Source organism: Uranotaenia lowii, chromosome 2 (genome assembly GCF_029784155.1).
Source record: "Uranotaenia lowii strain MFRU-FL chromosome 2, ASM2978415v1, whole genome shotgun sequence".
NCBI lineage: Eukaryota > Metazoa > Arthropoda > Insecta > Diptera > Culicidae > Uranotaenia > Uranotaenia lowii.
The window spans coordinates 216,627,286-216,644,919 of NC_073692.1; positions in this window are offsets into that span (position 1 = coordinate 216,627,286).

Consider the following 17,634-nt stretch of genomic DNA (forward strand, 5'->3'; position numbering starts at 1 on the left):
GTTTTTGCCGGGGAATCTAGCAGCGAATTCAATTCGATGAAGTCAGGTGAGTCGTAGATTCATCAAACAAAGCAATAACAAAATAATCTAGATCTGTTTGTAGAATACAAACAATTCACGCACGCTCATACATTAAGTGCTACTAGCCGTATAATGTAACAATAAAAAAATCGATCATGAATTGTGAATGGAAAAAAATCACCTCGAACAGAAATCTAACTCTAGTCTTTTGATTACCTCTCCGACACCTTACCAATAGGCTAAATTGTCGGATGAAAACTAGTCAAGGGGTGGCGCTATAAATCAATTTTAATTCGCTGCTAGATTCTACGGCAGAAAATGCTCATTATGCCTCGATAATATGGTGCTCTATATGCCCCTAGTCAACAAATTTAAGTAAAAACGTGTTTTAAAATTGATAAAAGTGAAAAATCAAAAAAATTTTGATGGTAAAAATTGAGAAACAATGTGTACATCATGTTGCAGTGCGTACATTATAGATCAAGGTTATTTTAAGATCATAAGAGCTTATTTCGTGGTGCTCAAAAATTATAATATTTTCGTAACTTGAGAACCAAGCTAGTTTTTTTAAAATATCTCTGTAAAGCTGATAAGGAGATTCCTTTTTTGTGAAAAATTAATACTATAGGAAGTACGAAACAAATCCTCATGAAAATTTATTTAAGAAAATACGCACTTTTGTAGAAAGCGTAGTTCTCATTATGCCTCGGGTGCTCGTTATGCCCTCATTTCCCCTACACTTAGAAAACTCAATACCAGGACCTCTTGCTATGTGGAATCCTGTGGAACGAAAAAATTTTTTAAGTAAAAATGAAACTGCTTAATTGATGAATAATTTACCTTGTGCGCCATTCCATTGCCACTTGAAATACACCTCCAACACCTGCGATATCTACTTGACTGGGATCGTCTCCTCGATGCCGACGGCTCCTTCTCTTGGTCGTTCGTTTTCTACTCGGTGGAGCTTCCAGAAGCATTCTCCGAAGCTGGAAACAAACACAAATCTCAGCGTAGAATTAATTAATTTCCGACGGGGAAATCAATATACACTTACCTCCACGCTGTCAACGCTCGAATTTACATTGCTTGTGCTAAGGCTTGTGTGGTCTTCTGGTCGACTTCCGATGACAAAAAAAAAACAAGTAAGCTGACTGACAAGAAGTCCCTTTCGAATAAGAATTTATTATCACTATCACCCGCTTGGAATTTACGTGAAATTCATGTGTAAGTTATGTGAAAGTAAAGTAACTTTTACGAGAGCATCCTTGATACTCTGTGGTTACACAAAACTCACGTAGAATCGATAGGATGCCACAAAATCTAAAATTACGTGAAAAATCCCGTAGAAAAAATTTCAAAATTATTTTGGGTGTAGGCTTCAGCCTTTTATCATTAATGGTTTTAACCAGGCTTGACAAATATCATCGTCATGAGGCGTGAAGCTGTGACTGTGAAGCCTCTTGGTCCGTCAAACTCAATTGACTGTTCCTTAACGACCAGTCACTTCGTTTGCCAGTCATTCATTCCCCATTCATTTGAAGCTAAAATAATAACCTAGTCAAGGAATCGCATTCAAACGACCGATGACGAAAAAGAAACGCATTTATTATTATTGTTGCTCCTGCCAGCAAGCCGAAGACGACCAAAGAGGAACAAGAAAAGCATTTATTATTATTGTTGCTCCTGCCAGCAAGCTCGTTTTCAGTTTTTTATTGCTATTGTTGCTCTCTGCCAGCAAGTCGTTCAATTAGTTGTACCTGCCGTCAGCAGCCGATCGAAGTGTGAAGAGATTTGCCAGTCACTCTCATGAGAAATTTTGACCATGTGTAGGAGCTTCGCCAGTCGATGATGGAGAAATGTTGATTGTTGTCGTGCTTTGTCCGTCATGCGAGTAGTGAGGCTCCGTCAATTGAGAACAGTGCCAGTCGTTTGATGAAACAAAACTAATCGGGTCAAGCGTGACGGGCGAAATTTACCATCACTGGTTTTAACAATATTTTTATGAAAAAACTAATTAATGTCTTTTTTTGATTTGTTCTCTGGACATTTTCAGTTTTATATATGCAGTACTGCGAAGATAACCTAAACCGATGATCAACCAACAACTTATTTCAGTCCTTTTTTCAATTTTCTTAGCGATTAATTTAATTTAAATTATTTAGTTTTAGTCGTATTCTTAGTTTCTTTTTTATATATAAATAATTCTATTAAATCTTAGTTATCTCATAAGATCTCTTAAAAGGAATATTCTTCCACAGAGATTCAAGTTTTAACAAATATTGTTATATTCCCTCATTACATTTCCTCGCATTTAATAATCACTTTGAAAGTTCTCAGCATTATTAAAATTTTGCTCGCGTTTTCAAGCGCGAAAATCCGAGCTACTCGCACGCAAAGCTGGCAAAATCGCTAAAAGTTGCCAAATCAACCGTTACAAATGTAATTAAAGTGTTTGGGGAACGTTTGTCGACAGCCAGGAAGTCTGGATCGAGGGGAAATCGAAAACCGGAAGCCGCTGAGACGACAAAGAGAGTTGCCGGTAGTTTCAACCCTACATCGTGCATCGAGCCAAAAAACGAGCCGAACTATCGACTTACAAGAAGGTAAAAAAAAAATACGACGGCCAAAGCGCGACTCCGAAAGCTGTACACGACGATGCTGACGAAGTTTGACTGCGTGGTAATGGACGACGAAACCTACGTCAAAGCCGACTACAAGCAGCTTCCGGGACAGGAGTTTTATACGGCAAAAGGAAGGGGAAAGGTAGCAGATATTTTCAAGCACATGAAACAGTCATAGTTCGCGAAGAAATATCTGGTTTGGCAAGTCATCTGTACCTGTGGCTTGAAAACCAGCATTTTCATAGCTTGCGGGACTGTCAACCAAGAAATTTACGCGAAAGAGTGTTTGAATAAAAGTCTGCTGCCTTTCCTGAAGAAACACGGTTGTTCCGTACTGTTTTGGCCGGATCTTTTCATCTTGCCATTACGGTAAAAAGGCCATGGAGTGGTACGCCGCCAACAACGTGCAGGTGGTTCCCAAGGACAAGAACTCTCCCAACACGCCAGAGCTCCGCCCAATTGAGAAATAACGGGCTATTGTCAAGCGGAACCTAAAGAAGATCGAAAAAAAACTGCTAAGGACGAGCAGCAGTTCAAGGCAAACTGGCTTTCTGCGGCGAAGAAGGTGGACAAGGTGGCTGTACAAAATCTGATGGCAGGGGTTAAGCGCAGGGGTGCCAGGTCCTTTCGGTGAAAATCAGGACACAGGCATTTTAAAAATCAGGATTTTTCAGGACGCCTTCTGTTTAATATTTTTTTAATAATTTCATACCATAGAGTTGTTTTATCCAAATCAAGGCCCATTCAACTAAACAAAAAAACCAATGATGGCCTATCTGAGGTGACAAACATCTTATTGTTTATTATAAATACCTTACCAGCAAGTATTTTCAGTTTGAGTTTTCGTTGATGAAAATAATATAGGTTTGTTGTTAGTATTTTGATATTTGAAACATCATTGGAACCCATTTATTGGCAAATTAATAGATTAACTTTTTTTTTAAATTCGTTTAGAATCCATGAATTTGCTTGTATTAAATTTCGGTGGATTACCTTCAAGTTGCTTTTTACATTTAATAAAAAAAATCACTTATTAAATAAATCGATTGCCTTCAAAACATTGATGGTCTTCAGAATATTATATGATAAAAACTAATGTAAATTTATGATCCACGAGCTTAAACTAATAAACGTACCTGCAATTAAAAAGGATAATAAGCTTTTGTTTTATTATGGAATTTGTTCAAATTACCTTTACGTTGTGTTATAAATTTCTTGTGTAAAGCTCTTTTTGGCTGTGTTTGTTAAAACAAGATTTCCTCCATCGTCTGTATGCATTCTCACATAATCTTTCGTAGCAAGGATACCCTCCATGTTATCCACTGTTAACCGGCTCCGCAACTTTGTCTTGTTATAGTTGTACTGGGAAAAGAGCCTTTCGACAGCGGCCGAGGAGTGGGGTAAAACCAATAATGCTGGGATAATTTTCCTCAGATGTGGGAAAACATGTTCGCCGTCACCTCTCACCATGCTTAATGTCTTTCCCCAGAACTGCACCGCATTTTCTTTTTCAATTACAGAAAACATTTCAAAATTGAAGTTTCTCAATAATCTAAACTCGTCGTCTACTCGTTGATATTGATCTCTTGAGATCAATTTTGGGAATCCTTTAAGAAGTGGAACGATTGACTCATTTTTTCGGTTGAGTATATTGAGTGGATCAATTATAGTCATTTTCTTCAAAATTGGACTGTTAAAGTCAATTCGTTTTTTTATTTGATCACATAGAGAAACGTAAAACTCTAACAGATTAAATAAAAATATTTTCTGATCTTCCATGGAAATCTGTTTGTTTTCCAGGAGCTCAGTAACGTATTCTTTTGTGAGTGATCCAATATACATTTCTTCTGGGTCTTTAAAGTTTCTGCGTTCGAATGAGACTGAATCCAAATCGGTGATACACATTAAATATTCAATTTTGATGAAATTGTCTAGCAAGCTTCTGTATAAATTATTCACTTCACTATGAAGTTTATACAATTCTGGCGTTTCTGATTGGAAAAGTCTATTCATCTTATTTATCACCGGTAATATATACGCCAGGAATAGCAGGTACGCTTTCACTAGCGGATTTTGTAGCCCGTTGTGTATTGCTTCTTGTTTGATCTTGGTTGTCTTATCAGCTTTCACGTCCATATATCCGAAAAATAGTTTCAATATTTCAAAACGATCCAACATGCGGCAAACCACTGCTTCCAGGGAAAGCCACCGTGTGGCCGATGGATGCAGCATTCGTAGTGGCTTCAGATCAGCAATTTCTTGCAGCTCATGGAACCGTGCATTCCGCAGTCCATATTTCAAAAAATTATAAACGTCTCGGCACAGCTGTTCGACTTCTTGAGGTATGTGCTTACAAGCGTATGATGCACAAAGCGCAAATGAATGGCAAACACACTTCATTATATACATGTCAGGACGAATGTCCAATAATTTTGAAGCAACGGAATTGTGCTTCCCCACCATAACGTTGACACCATCAGATCCAAATCCAATCATATTGGATTGATAATCAATTTCATCTTGCTCAAATTTGGAAATTATGTGATTGAAAAGTGTTATTGCATCAGCATCGGCGATGGTAATGATGTGGTAGAAAAAATCGTGAATTACTAATTGATTACAGTTCCATAAGTAACTCCTCACAATCATCGCTAGTGACTTTTGTCCTGATACATCAGTAGTAGATTCATCAATCAAAAGACTCCAAACATTTTCTTTCATAATTTTGACAAGCTCAAGTTTTTGAGCTTTGCCAAACACATTTCTTTGGATTGCTGTTACTTTGGTTTTGCCAAGTCTAATTTCTTTTGCTGTTTGAGAGTCTTGAAATATAGTTTTGGACAATTTGACAAAGCTTTCAACAGTTGTTGCAGCCAAATTATGTTGAGCACCCCAAGCGGCCAACTTAAGTTCAGCCTCTTTAGTTTTGTTTTTTTGAGTTAGAAATTTTTCCAGTTTAGGGCTCGGTGCTGGTAACGTAATTTTTTTTTGCATTTTCACGATGCTTGGATGTAAGTCCATGCTTTTCTACATCAGCAAAGCCAGCAGTGATTTTAATATTTGAGAAACAAATTTTGCAATATGCATGAAAATCGTCAGTGTTGCTACCAGTTAACCAACTTAATTTACTTTCCCATTGCCGCGAATACTTCTGAATACGTTTTTTCAGTTTCTTTTTCATGGGAGATGTGTCTGTAGTGAAAAGCAAAAATATTGTACTTGAAAACAAAAATTTTCATTTATAATTGTTTTAATGAAAATATCTAAAAATATATAAATTGAAAAAAAAGTTGTATGTTTAAACTTAAATAAGGTACACCGGGGCAAGTGCAAACGAATTTCACTACAATTCAACTTTCGTACGTCCAAAAAAAAAATGAAGATATATCTTAAAAATTATCAGATGTTTCGTTGCATCACTCGATTAGTTTTCAACAAATCCCAATTGAAAGTAAAAAGTTCAAAAATATTGGTAAAAAGATATGGCAATTTTGTAAAAACAATTTTCTTTATACAGCAACGGGAGGCAGTTGGGCGTGGGAGTAATCGAGGGTGCTAAGCGGATGATTTAGATGCGCCACTCCGAAGAGACCATCCCCCTGTTTAGTGCTTGCCCGGCCAAGAGACCCATCAATAGGGTGGGTGTATTTTGTATGGCCCTGGATTACCGATCACCCCACTGTTCCTCAAACCGTCGACTCCAACCAAAGACCTCTGAACAAGCTACTTGGAAAATAATAACAACTTCGAAGATAAGGTCTTTGTTGGTCACAAAAATACCAACGCAAAAAGAAAATCAATTTTCTCAAAAATCCTCATTCGACCCACTTTACCCGAACAACTTCCTTAGGACCGCTTAGGAGGGAGAATTGGGGGCTGAAAATTATCGGAAGTCAACCCAATCTTCCAGTAAAAAAACGAAACCCGAAAAAAAACGAAATCTTCAACTCATAAATAAAAGCTACTGCAACAAAGTTTCATTTGACTTGTAGATCTATGTATTATATTACGCCATCAGAATAGTTTGGTGGTTAGTGGGTGGGTTTACATTTCAAATTTTCAATTTTCCAACTGCTAGCTGCTACATTTTATTTGGGTGTTTCCCCCTAACTCTAAGCGCTCGCAAGCGCTTCCTGGCTTAGTTTATTTCCCTCAGAATTAACGGTGGTAGAGTGCTATTTTCAGAATGGCCAATCTAAGAATTTTTCCTAGGAAATTCTCATAGTGCGATTTTGGGGTTTGGTTATTGGTGGTTCAATTAATTAACGATCGTTATGTCATCATCAAATTTACATCCGGATCGATCTCAGATCCGCTCAACGAGTTTGGTGGAGTTGCAAAGCAACACAAAAAAAATTGTAAATTCAACGGGATTCGAACTCGTGATCTCACGATTGCTGGGTTCGAATACTGCAGCGACCCAACCGACTGAGCTATCGCAGTTGGTTAATCACTTGATGACCTAGATAGGTAGAAGAAAATGCTGCGGTTGATTTGGATCATGAGTACTCACTCGTTTGTCAGTTGCTCAAACCTTATTTTTACCCGGAAGAAGCTCGGTTTCCGGGAAAATCCTGGTCGTGGGTTCTCCTGGTGATGGATTCTCTAAGCTGCTCAGCTGCCGTCTCGCGTATGCCGCTTCGCCGAACCTACGGTGTTCTTGTCGGTCGAAACGTACCACGTGTTGTTGGGTGGCTCTCGCAAGTCGGTATCGCTTTCCTATGGACTTGTCGTACGGAATTGCAGGACAATCGGCACCTCCAGTGATCTGAGAATACAATTAATTGAACCACTACGCACTTTCATCTCAATTAAAAACCAATTACCCTTTCTTCAAATTCTGATCGCACTTGAAAAACTAGCACTAATATGGGATGCACTCGGAGGGACAACTGAGGGAAAAAAGTAACTTTTAATACTTGTTGAAGACCTAGTTTTTAAATTAGTACCTTTTTGTACTAATGCACGCGCGAAACTTCAAATTATTTCCGATCCTTCCTGCTTCACAGTCCAAAGAAAAGTGAACGAGAAAAGAATCAGCCCTCAGATCAAACTGGTTATTGATCTTCGTGACCGGAACTACGTAATTATTAGCGAACTAATAATTACGAAATTCCCCGAAGAAAATATCTTCTTATTAGAATTGTTTTCCTTTCACCCATCCGAAATCAAACCTCCTATCTCGGGTCTAAGTTCGGGTGGAGCGATATCGACAAGCAGGTTCACCACTACATTCATACTATCCCCGTGCTGGGGTTGTTGACCGGGCGCCTACCAAAACAGCTGGTGATAACTGGCTTCACCTAAATCCTACGCTAAGCGATCACATCCCAGTTGCAAAAATATCTCATTATGGAATTCCTCCATGACGTCATAGGTGGAATTCCCTCGGAAGGAGGGTTGACGCCGTTGAGTGCCTCGGTAGGCAGCACTCTCGTGAGTTCCTGGAGTAGGAGACCTCTCTCGGAAGCAGAACTCGCAATCTAATTTTAGATTGAGTAAAACGGGGATGGTCAAGTGAAATATGTTCTTTGAAGTCGATATTTATCGAAATGAAATCGGGATGTTCAAGAAGAATATTTTCAGCAAAGTCGATACTGTTACATCATTCCTCACTAAATTTTCGAAAATTTGATTGGAAAATACAGAGTATTTTTCCAATCAAATTTTCGAAGGTCAAATGCAAAATAGTGTCCAATAAAATATTTTAGTTTCCGGGGTCATATAGGTTCATCACCAATAAATTGGCTCCTTCTCAATTTGCAGGAAGTAAAAGAATTACCATCATGTCACCATCTACCGCCCAGTTAAGCGGTTTTTCAATTTCAAACATGTGTAATAAAAAAACGATGGCAGATTTTTTTTCGCTTTCTTTTCCAATACATCTCAAAACTGCTCTACTATCAATAAAAAATCTAGTGGAATGCGAAAAATGTACGCTTTTCAAAATAATTAACTAAATTTGGGGGAGTTCAACTGGCCCTATTACCGCCCACTCGACTTTTTCCGTTACCGATACTGTTTTCTTAAGGAAAAACTATCGTAACAACACGGAAATGGTTCTTTTTAGTATTTTTCATGTAAGGAACTGTCAAAACCATATTTTGGATCTTGAGAGAATACATTTTGTGAAAAATTTTCCGTAAATTTTTTTACAAATTTAACAAAGTACGTTGACTGACAAAATGATGATTACCGGCAAACAGCCTCAACTAACGGTTTACTTTCAGCGATAAAACATCATTTTCTAACATAATCAAACTAAATGCTACTTAAAGTTTACACATTTGACACAATATATGCGTTAAAAACAAAGAAATTGTGCGTGACCGGTCATTAGGAGCAAACACTTTTGTTTACATACCAATTACCGCCCAACACTAAACGCTCCAAAAAACAACAACTATTGAAAAAATCGAGAATTTTCCAATGCAAATCTATTCTACGAAAATGAAACTATCGTTTCAAGTCGCTTTTAGATCAAATGTGTACTTTTTAGGCAACAAAAACCCTTTTTGCATCAGGAGCACATGAATGCTCAGTTCGCTAACAGGCGTCGATTTTAATAATTTGACCGGAAACGAAAAACCAAATATTTTATTTCTGGCTAGCGTTAGCATAATTAAGTGATGTTTTTTCAGTGAAATGGTCGAAAACTGATGCCAACACAGAATAGAAGTCTTATTTTTGGGAAAAACATTCCACTTTTTTCGAAATACACATAAAAGGGTGATTTTGGGCGGTATATGGTGACTGGGCGGTAAATGGCTACTTGATGGTATTACTCCTGTTACTGACCGTCAACGTATATTTCAACTCTGGTCTCCAGCGGATCTAAAATATTTAAAGAACCATTTTCCCATTCGAACAAAATCCGAAAAAGGTGTTATAGAGTACGCAAACGGTTGTCGATGACATTTGGTGACGCGAATTCAACTGATGAACGGAACTACGGTTTCTATAAACAACGAGAGAAAAAAAAAAACTACTTATCACTGACAACCCTAGTTGAAGCAGAAATTAACTCTAACCTCAAAAAAAATGTCGAGAAAAACCGAATTGTACCCCTTCAACTAGACACCGATCAGTGACAAAAAATTAAAATTAAACGCTGGCGGAGATTTTAACATCAAATATTTATTTGATAAACAAAAAAAAAACCTACGTTCATTCAACGAAAAAAAAAACCGTTTCTAATTACAATCTCGAATTCTTATTCGAGCAACGCTCATCGAAACTTGGTTTCCCTGCAAAAGAAATATCGATAACATCCCTAACTTTCTTCTCTCTTTTCCGTTCAACAGTAGATCTCATGCACTCATCTGGCACCAACACCGGAGAGGTGAGAGCGGTTCGTTCAAAAGTAAACAAACCGGCCAGCAAAATCTATCGCGTGTGATTTTCAGTTTGTAAAATATGTTAAAAAGTGACGAAATCGGTGTTAAAGTATCGTGGTGGCATCTGAATTTTAAAAGGATAGTTGTTTTACGTCGTTCCTACCAATCAGTTTAAGTGAAAAGAGCTTTTCTCCCTTTATTTTCAGCGATAAACACTTCAGGTGGGTGGTGACGTCACGTCGGCTGGGAAGAATCGAACCTTTGAAATTTACATAACTGACTGGATCGAAGAAAAAAAAACTATTGCGCTGGATGTTGGACTAAGTGGATGGAAGTGAAACTAGAGGGAATTTATCTATTGGACCTAATCTTGAAGACATAATATGGAAATTCAAGCATGAAAAGGTAATTATAAACTAATTTATCAAAAAAAAATTACACTGTGGCTATCAAAAAACTAATCCTAGACTCCAGTCTTTTAGCTCTCCGATGGCCAAGACCAGCAGGACCAAGGAACTAAACTGAAGACGGAAAAAGGAAATGGAAAAAAAAGGACCCAAAAACCAATTTACAAACGACCATGGAGGTTCATCCCCAAGAATCGTGAGTTTTTCTTACTCTTATTACTAATCCTAGAGCGTAAAAACAACTAATACTAAGCTTAAGTTTAGGACCGATTGTAGGAATCAAAATATGAAGAAAAACTAACTACTAACTAACGATAAATATTTACAATAGCTATTTACACGCCTGTTGGATAGGCTTAACGAATTGTTTTGAAGTTGAATTCGGGTTTTTCCGAATGTTAAGCTGTTGCTAGTCCGCTTTTTCGAATCATTGACGCGTTTAGTATCTCATCCTCGCTTCAATCATTTACTCATTTTCTCCTGGGATCGACGCTCGCTTTTCACCGTCGTGGGCAGTCCCACTACTTTGTTCAGGTCATAGCTTGATCCCATTCAATTTTGAGAAGCGTTTAGTTATTTCGGAATCAACGATATCCAACCGGTCGACTGATTGATTGCGTCCTAACGTGAGCTCCCTAACGTTTTGGTTACCTAAGAAGGATCTAATTTGGTTAACGAGTTCTGGGAAAAAAATCGGCCCTTTAATTCAAAAAATCTACTGCAGTTGAAGGTGTTATTTGATTGCCTGCCAGATAGCTTCTCCTCCTTTCTTCTCTTCTCAGTAGAGTCTATCCATGGTTAAGCTCGCTCTTTAGTTTTAGAAGATCACTTTCCAAAACACATCAATTTAGTAGAAGATAACGAAAGTGCTCTAATACTAAATCGACAAATTTTAGACAGCTCTCCTCAGACTTTGCATATCCCTATTCGTCTAGATTCGTCGGATTTCGCGGCGTGATTTTTCATGCAAGCAGAGGAGCTCTTTCACCCTGAAATCGTCGATCCTAGGGAAGGTGATTCTACGTTCGTGCTTGTCGCATTACTGTGTCTGTTAGGTCATCACTTAAACCACTTCAATATCTACCAGAAACCTACTTGCACCGGAATCAATGAAGATTATCTAGTGAACATTCATAATGTTGTCAACTGAGTTGATTAATTGACCCTGAGGTATTTCAATGATCTCGAAGATTCTTTGTCCTTTTTTTTAAATTGAAACTACATAGCTGAATAAGAAATTGAGATTTAAGAGTCAGTATGCAACTTTTTGATTTGGTTCGCAAAAAAGACACCGAGACGTTTCCCCTGGCAATCTTCCAGTTCATACGTGTGAGTACCCAATACTTTCCGAACTACACATGGCTCGAATTTTGGAGCAAGCTTTTTACAGAACCCTTTTGCTTTATCCGAGAGTTCGAAGGTTTTCTTCAGGACTTTTTCTCCAGCAGCGTATCGGGGACAGTTTTCATTGGAACGTAAATTGTATGTTTTTTCGTGGCGTTTGTATGCAGCAGTAAGGTTTTCCCTAACTTCCTCGAACAGTTTTTGGCGGTCTTTCGACACACTTTCTTCAGTGCGTTCTTCACTCTGGACCTTGTCCCTTATTTGTGCGTATTCCCTCCCATCAGAAACCTGATTTCGACCAAAGACTATAAAATACGGACTGTATTTCGTTGAATTATGGACCGCGGTCCGAATGGCATTGGCTATCGCCTGAATGTCATCCGCCCAGTGCTTGTGTTCCTTTTTCAGAGTCGCTCTAATCGCTGTTGTTATTACACGATTAACTCGCTCTGTGTTATTCACCTGTGGGTGGTATGCGGGTGTTAACCAGTGATTAACGTGATAGCTTTTCAGTAAATCCGTGAACATTTTCGACGTGAACTGTGTTCCATTATCTGTCAGGATAATCTCAGGAACCCCAAATAATCGGAAAATCATATTTTCCACGAATTCCGAAAGAGGACCAGCTTTCGCTTCTCGAAATGGTTGCACTAATACAAATTTTGAAAAAACGTCGGTCGCAACTAGCAGGCATGTTGCTCTATTTTTGCCGGAAGCCGGAAGTGGTCCAACAAAATCAAGCGTGACAAACTGCCACGGATATTCGACTGGCTTCTGCGAGCCCATGGGTGGAGTGGTGTTGATGTTCACTGCTTTGCTCGTCTGGCACGCCAAGCACTGCCTACAGAATTTCCGGACCTCTGCGTTCATTTTAGGCCAGTGGTAGCGTTCCTTGAGCGCAGCCAGTGTTTTCTCGTAGCCGAAGTGTCCTTTTTCGTGCTCCTGTTGGATCAGCTGCTTTCTTTCCGAACCTGGTGGGTAACGTTTCCAAACGAATCGTGGATCAGTCTGATGGTTTGACGTCTTTGCGTACTTCCAAATTTCCCCGTTAATGATACGAAAGTCATGGTATTTTCCTGAATTTAACGTGATGTCTTCAACCAACTCCTGGTAATCTATGTCGATGGATTCCAATGATACAGCTTCAATCGACCGCGACAAGCAATCGGCTGTAATATTATTTTTCCCTTTTCGATATTCAAGCTCGATGTCGTATGATTGAATACGAAGAGCCCATCGAAGAAGTTTTGAATTTCCCGATTCCGCGCCAATTTTAAACAGCCAGAGGAGACTCCGTGCATCGGTAACTACTTTGAACCGCGAGCCTTCCACATAGTGTTTAAAGTTGTCGATCGCAAGCAGGACACCCAAACACTCCTTCTCGACCGCCGAATATTTCCGCTGAGTTGCGCTAAGTTTTTTGCTAAAATACCCAATAACCCGTGTCTCACCATCCTGGACCTGAACTAACGCAGCTCCCACTGCGTTATCCGAAGCATCAGACTCGATTGTAAAAGGCTTTTCAAAATCGGGGTTGGCGAGTATTGGTGCTGAAGTAAGAACTGCTTTCAGTTCTTGAAACGAGTTTTCCGCCTCAGGCGTCCAGGAAAACTTCTTCTCTTTTTTCAAAAGGTCGGTTATGTTGGCGGTTATCCTACTATAATTTGGGATAAATCTTTGGTAAAATCCGGCAAGTCCCATCAAGCGACGAACGTCTTTTACCGATTTCGGTCTGGCGTAATTTAGGATAGGCTGAATCCTAGACTGGTCGATACGGATCCCGTGTTCTGTAAGCAGGTACCCTAAGTACATAACCTGCTTACGACAAAATCTTGATTTTTCAAGGGAAATGGTTAATCCTGCGTTTTTAAGTCTTTTTGCGACTTCCCGCAAAAGTCGGAAATGTTCATCTAGGTTCTTCGTGGCAATCACTATGTCATCTAAATAGACAAACACTTGTGGCTGTAAGTCGAACCCTAGTGCTTTGCCCATAAGACGACACATCGTAAATGGTGCGTTTGTTACCCCAAATGGACACACCTTGAAGCGAAACAACCCTTTAGACGTCCGGAAGGCTGTGTAGTTCCGACTTTCCTCCTTGAGGGGTATCTGGAAATACGCATCCTTCAAGTCAATTATTGAAAAAAATTTTGCGGATTCCAGTCGGTGGAAAATGTCCTGCATATTTTGCATCGGATAAGAGTCCTTTACAGTCATCGAATTGATCCTTCTTGAATCCAGGCATACTCGGATTTTCCCATTCGATTTTCGAACAGGAACCAAAGGATTGGTCCACTCGCTGTAACACTCCTCAATCGCTCCCAGCTCCTTGAATCGATCAATCTCTGCGTCTATTTCGCGTTGAATGTATGGAGAGCATTTGTAGATTGGCTGGTTCCTCGGCTTCGCGTCATCTTTCAGGATGATCTCGTGCTCGATGAGATGAGTTCGTCCGAGTTTCCCCGGGGCCGTAAATACAAAATCCTTAACTGCTTCAATAAGCTCGCCTCTCTCGTGATCTGAAAGATCATGTTCCGTCTCAATATTCTCCGGTACAGGTTCTTCTGGCGGATCAAACGTCGGCACGTCTAGTGTTCCATCCGGTTCATTCTGGGTGAGTTTTGGAATTTCACCCGATGGTTCAATATTGAAACAGATCAGAGCGTCTGTCACCGCATTTAGGGTTTCAATCGACTCCGGTCCGTTCCCAATATCAATCATTGGACGAATTCCAAAACTTTCCCAGAAATCCGCTCCTAGGATGAGTTTTCTCGAAATTTGTGGTACGATAAGCGTTGGTATGATTTTGGTAACTTCTTTGTAACGAAATGGTAGGTTGAGGTATCCTAAACACCGATACTCTGTCCCATCTGCTGTGCTGACTCTAACGGCTGCTGGAAGAATTTTCAGACCGTATTTTTCTGCCATTTCCGCCGAATTTGTTACGCTGATGGCAGCCCCTGAGTCCAACAAAGCATCGATTTCCGTTTCGAAAACATGTACGCGGATGTGAGGACATTTGCTTGGATTTATACGGATGTGGTGGATTTTAAAGAGTGGGTCAAATTCGTGTATTTTGGGAATGACTTTATTTTTAGGAGTGCTAACATTCCCATTTCGACACCCCTGACTTAGTTTCCCTGTTGAAATTTACTATTGGCATATCCTGTTCTTGAACAACGTTCACAAGAACGGATGGTACGGCCAAGGTTTCCACAACCGTAGCAAAAAATAACCCTTGATTTGGTACAATCCCTCCAACCATGACCTTCTTGGTGGCAATTCCAACAGGCCGATGCCGAGGGTAAATTGTAGTTCGAAAATTGCTGTTGTCGCGGTAGCTGTTGTTGTTGGTTCGATTGCTGATTGGATTTTGATTGATCCTGGCCCTTATCGGATGATGTTGTTGCTCGTTGATGACTTGAATAGTTAGAGTGGGGTTGAGCTGAATTTGCACTCTGTTTGAAAGGACGACCATTCAATGTATTAACACCCGCTGACTCCCCGTCTTCCGAAAACTCCTCTCCGGAATCTTCCCCGACTTCTGCATTGTTAATCGCTCGTTTCGATTGTGGTTCCCACGAATTTTGTAAGGAAAGATCCGTAGCGTCAATTTTACGGTTGATCCTTATCAACTCTTCCAGCGAATTGATGTCTACAACAGAAACCTTTGATTGGTAATGATGTCTCATGTTGTCCCAAATTGCCTCAAACTTCGCTCTTCTAGACATAGGTCTAGTAAGCATTCGATTGAGTTTCTCAATTTCTGTCACAAAGGATGCAAACGACTCCCCTCGATGCTGTTTTCTATCTTTGATCTTTTGGCGGATGCCTTGATCCTTATTAGGGTTCCCGAACCTATTTTTAATTTGTTTTTCGAACTGTTCCCACGTCTCAAAATTATCCACGTAGGTGAAGAACCAATCGGACGCCGAATCTTCCAACAGAAGATGAATATCTCCTAACAACCTTTCTTTCGAAATCCCTTCTCTCTCTGCTAATTTATTAGCTTTGTAGAGGAAGTCTTCCACACTTAGAGAACGAGGATCCCCCGAAAACTTAATCTTCCATTTCTCTACCCTGTAGAAATGATCTCCCCTTTCCCTAACTTGGGTTCGTCGCCTGCCATTTCGATGCGTTTCTGGTTCCGAACCAGTGGGTCTACCCCTCCTAACTAAATCGCTGACCCTGCTGTCCGCGTCGCTATCCATCATCGACTGCTCCTCCTCGCTGTCGCCGTCGCTGTCACTATGGTGCGCTCGTCTACGGTTGAATCGATCGTCGTTCCGCTGTCGTTGCTTAAGCTTAGTAGGAGTAGATGCACTGTCGGAATTTCCCCCATTTAGGCCACCTTCTTGATCGGCCATTAACGCTAACATCGCCTTCATCATGTCCTCCATCTGTTCCAACCTCTCAGTGACCGCATCGCTTGGTTTGGTTTCTGCTGAAGGCCTGATTTCCTTCTGGATTGCTCCAAGACTATTGCGTTGATTTCCTGTCTGAATTTGGGTCATGCTAGTATTCCCGGAAGGCCCCCCATTCTGTGTTAACAGATCCCGTATCTGTTCTTTCACCGGTGTTGCTGGAAGTACTACCCTATTGGCACTCATAACGCTTTCAATCCTACGAACCAAGTCCCTTCTCATTTTCTTCTGATCCTCAGATGTTGCCTGAAGTCTCTTTGAGCGATACCAATAATGTAGTAAGCGTGATTCGCTCTTGGCATCCATTTTCTTACGTTGAATCGACCTTTCGATACTTGACAACTGTTCCCCAATATAACAGAAAAAGTCCGAAACTGAATCATTGGATTGATAGTTTCGCCTTTGTGCCAAATCTTCCCGAAAAATTGTCCGTAGAATTCGTTGTTTGCTCGGCAATTCTAGCTTACGAGCAACATCTCCTAAACGATCTCGAATTGCGAGCTCATAATCGACCTCTTCTAGACTCAAATATTCAGCGCATGGAAAACGATCCATTTTAACAATAGTAGTATTAATTTATCTTAAAATGTAATAATAATGCAACAGATTTAATTGCGAAAATAATAATAAAATAAATAGATAAATAATAATATGATCTGTAAATGAGCACAGAAACAATGTAAAAATAAAAAAATTATAATCTAGCCATGAGTATTGAAAGAGCATCAAAATTCATTATGTTTGTAGAAAAAGAGTTCGACGAAGGAAAAAGAAATAAAAATATAAAAAATGAGATGCAACTGTTCTTTTTTTTTAATAATTTAATGAAGGAAAAAAAATTAATGATAAGTAAGTTTTTCGAGCCACTCTAAAAGTTGGGCGCCACTGCAACGGGAGGCAGTTGGGCGTGGGAGTAATCGAGGGTGCTAAGCGGATGATTTAGATGCGCCACTCCGAAGAGACCATCCCCCTGTTTAGTGCTTGCCCGGCCAAGAGACCCATCAATAGGGTGGGTGTATTTTGTATGGCCCTGGATTACCGATCACCCCACTGTTCCTCAAACCGTCGACTCCAACCAAAGACCTCTGAACAAGCTACTTGGAAAATAATAACAACTTCGAAGATAAGGTCTTTGTTGGTCACAAAAATACCAACGCAAAAAGAAAATCAATTTTCTCAAAAATCCTCATTCGACCCACTTTACCCGAACAACTTCCTTAGGACCGCTTAGGAGGGAGAATTGGGGGCTGAAAATTATCGGAAGTCAACCCAATCTTCCAGTAAAAAAACGAAACCCGAAAAAAAACGAAATCTTCAACTCATAAATAAAAGCTACTGCAACAAAGTTTCATTTGACTTGTAGATCTATGTATTATATTACGCCATCAGAATAGTTTGGTGGTTAGTGGGTGGGTTTACATTTCAAATTTTCAATTTTCCAACTGCTAGCTGCTACATTTTATTTGGGTGTTTCCCCCTA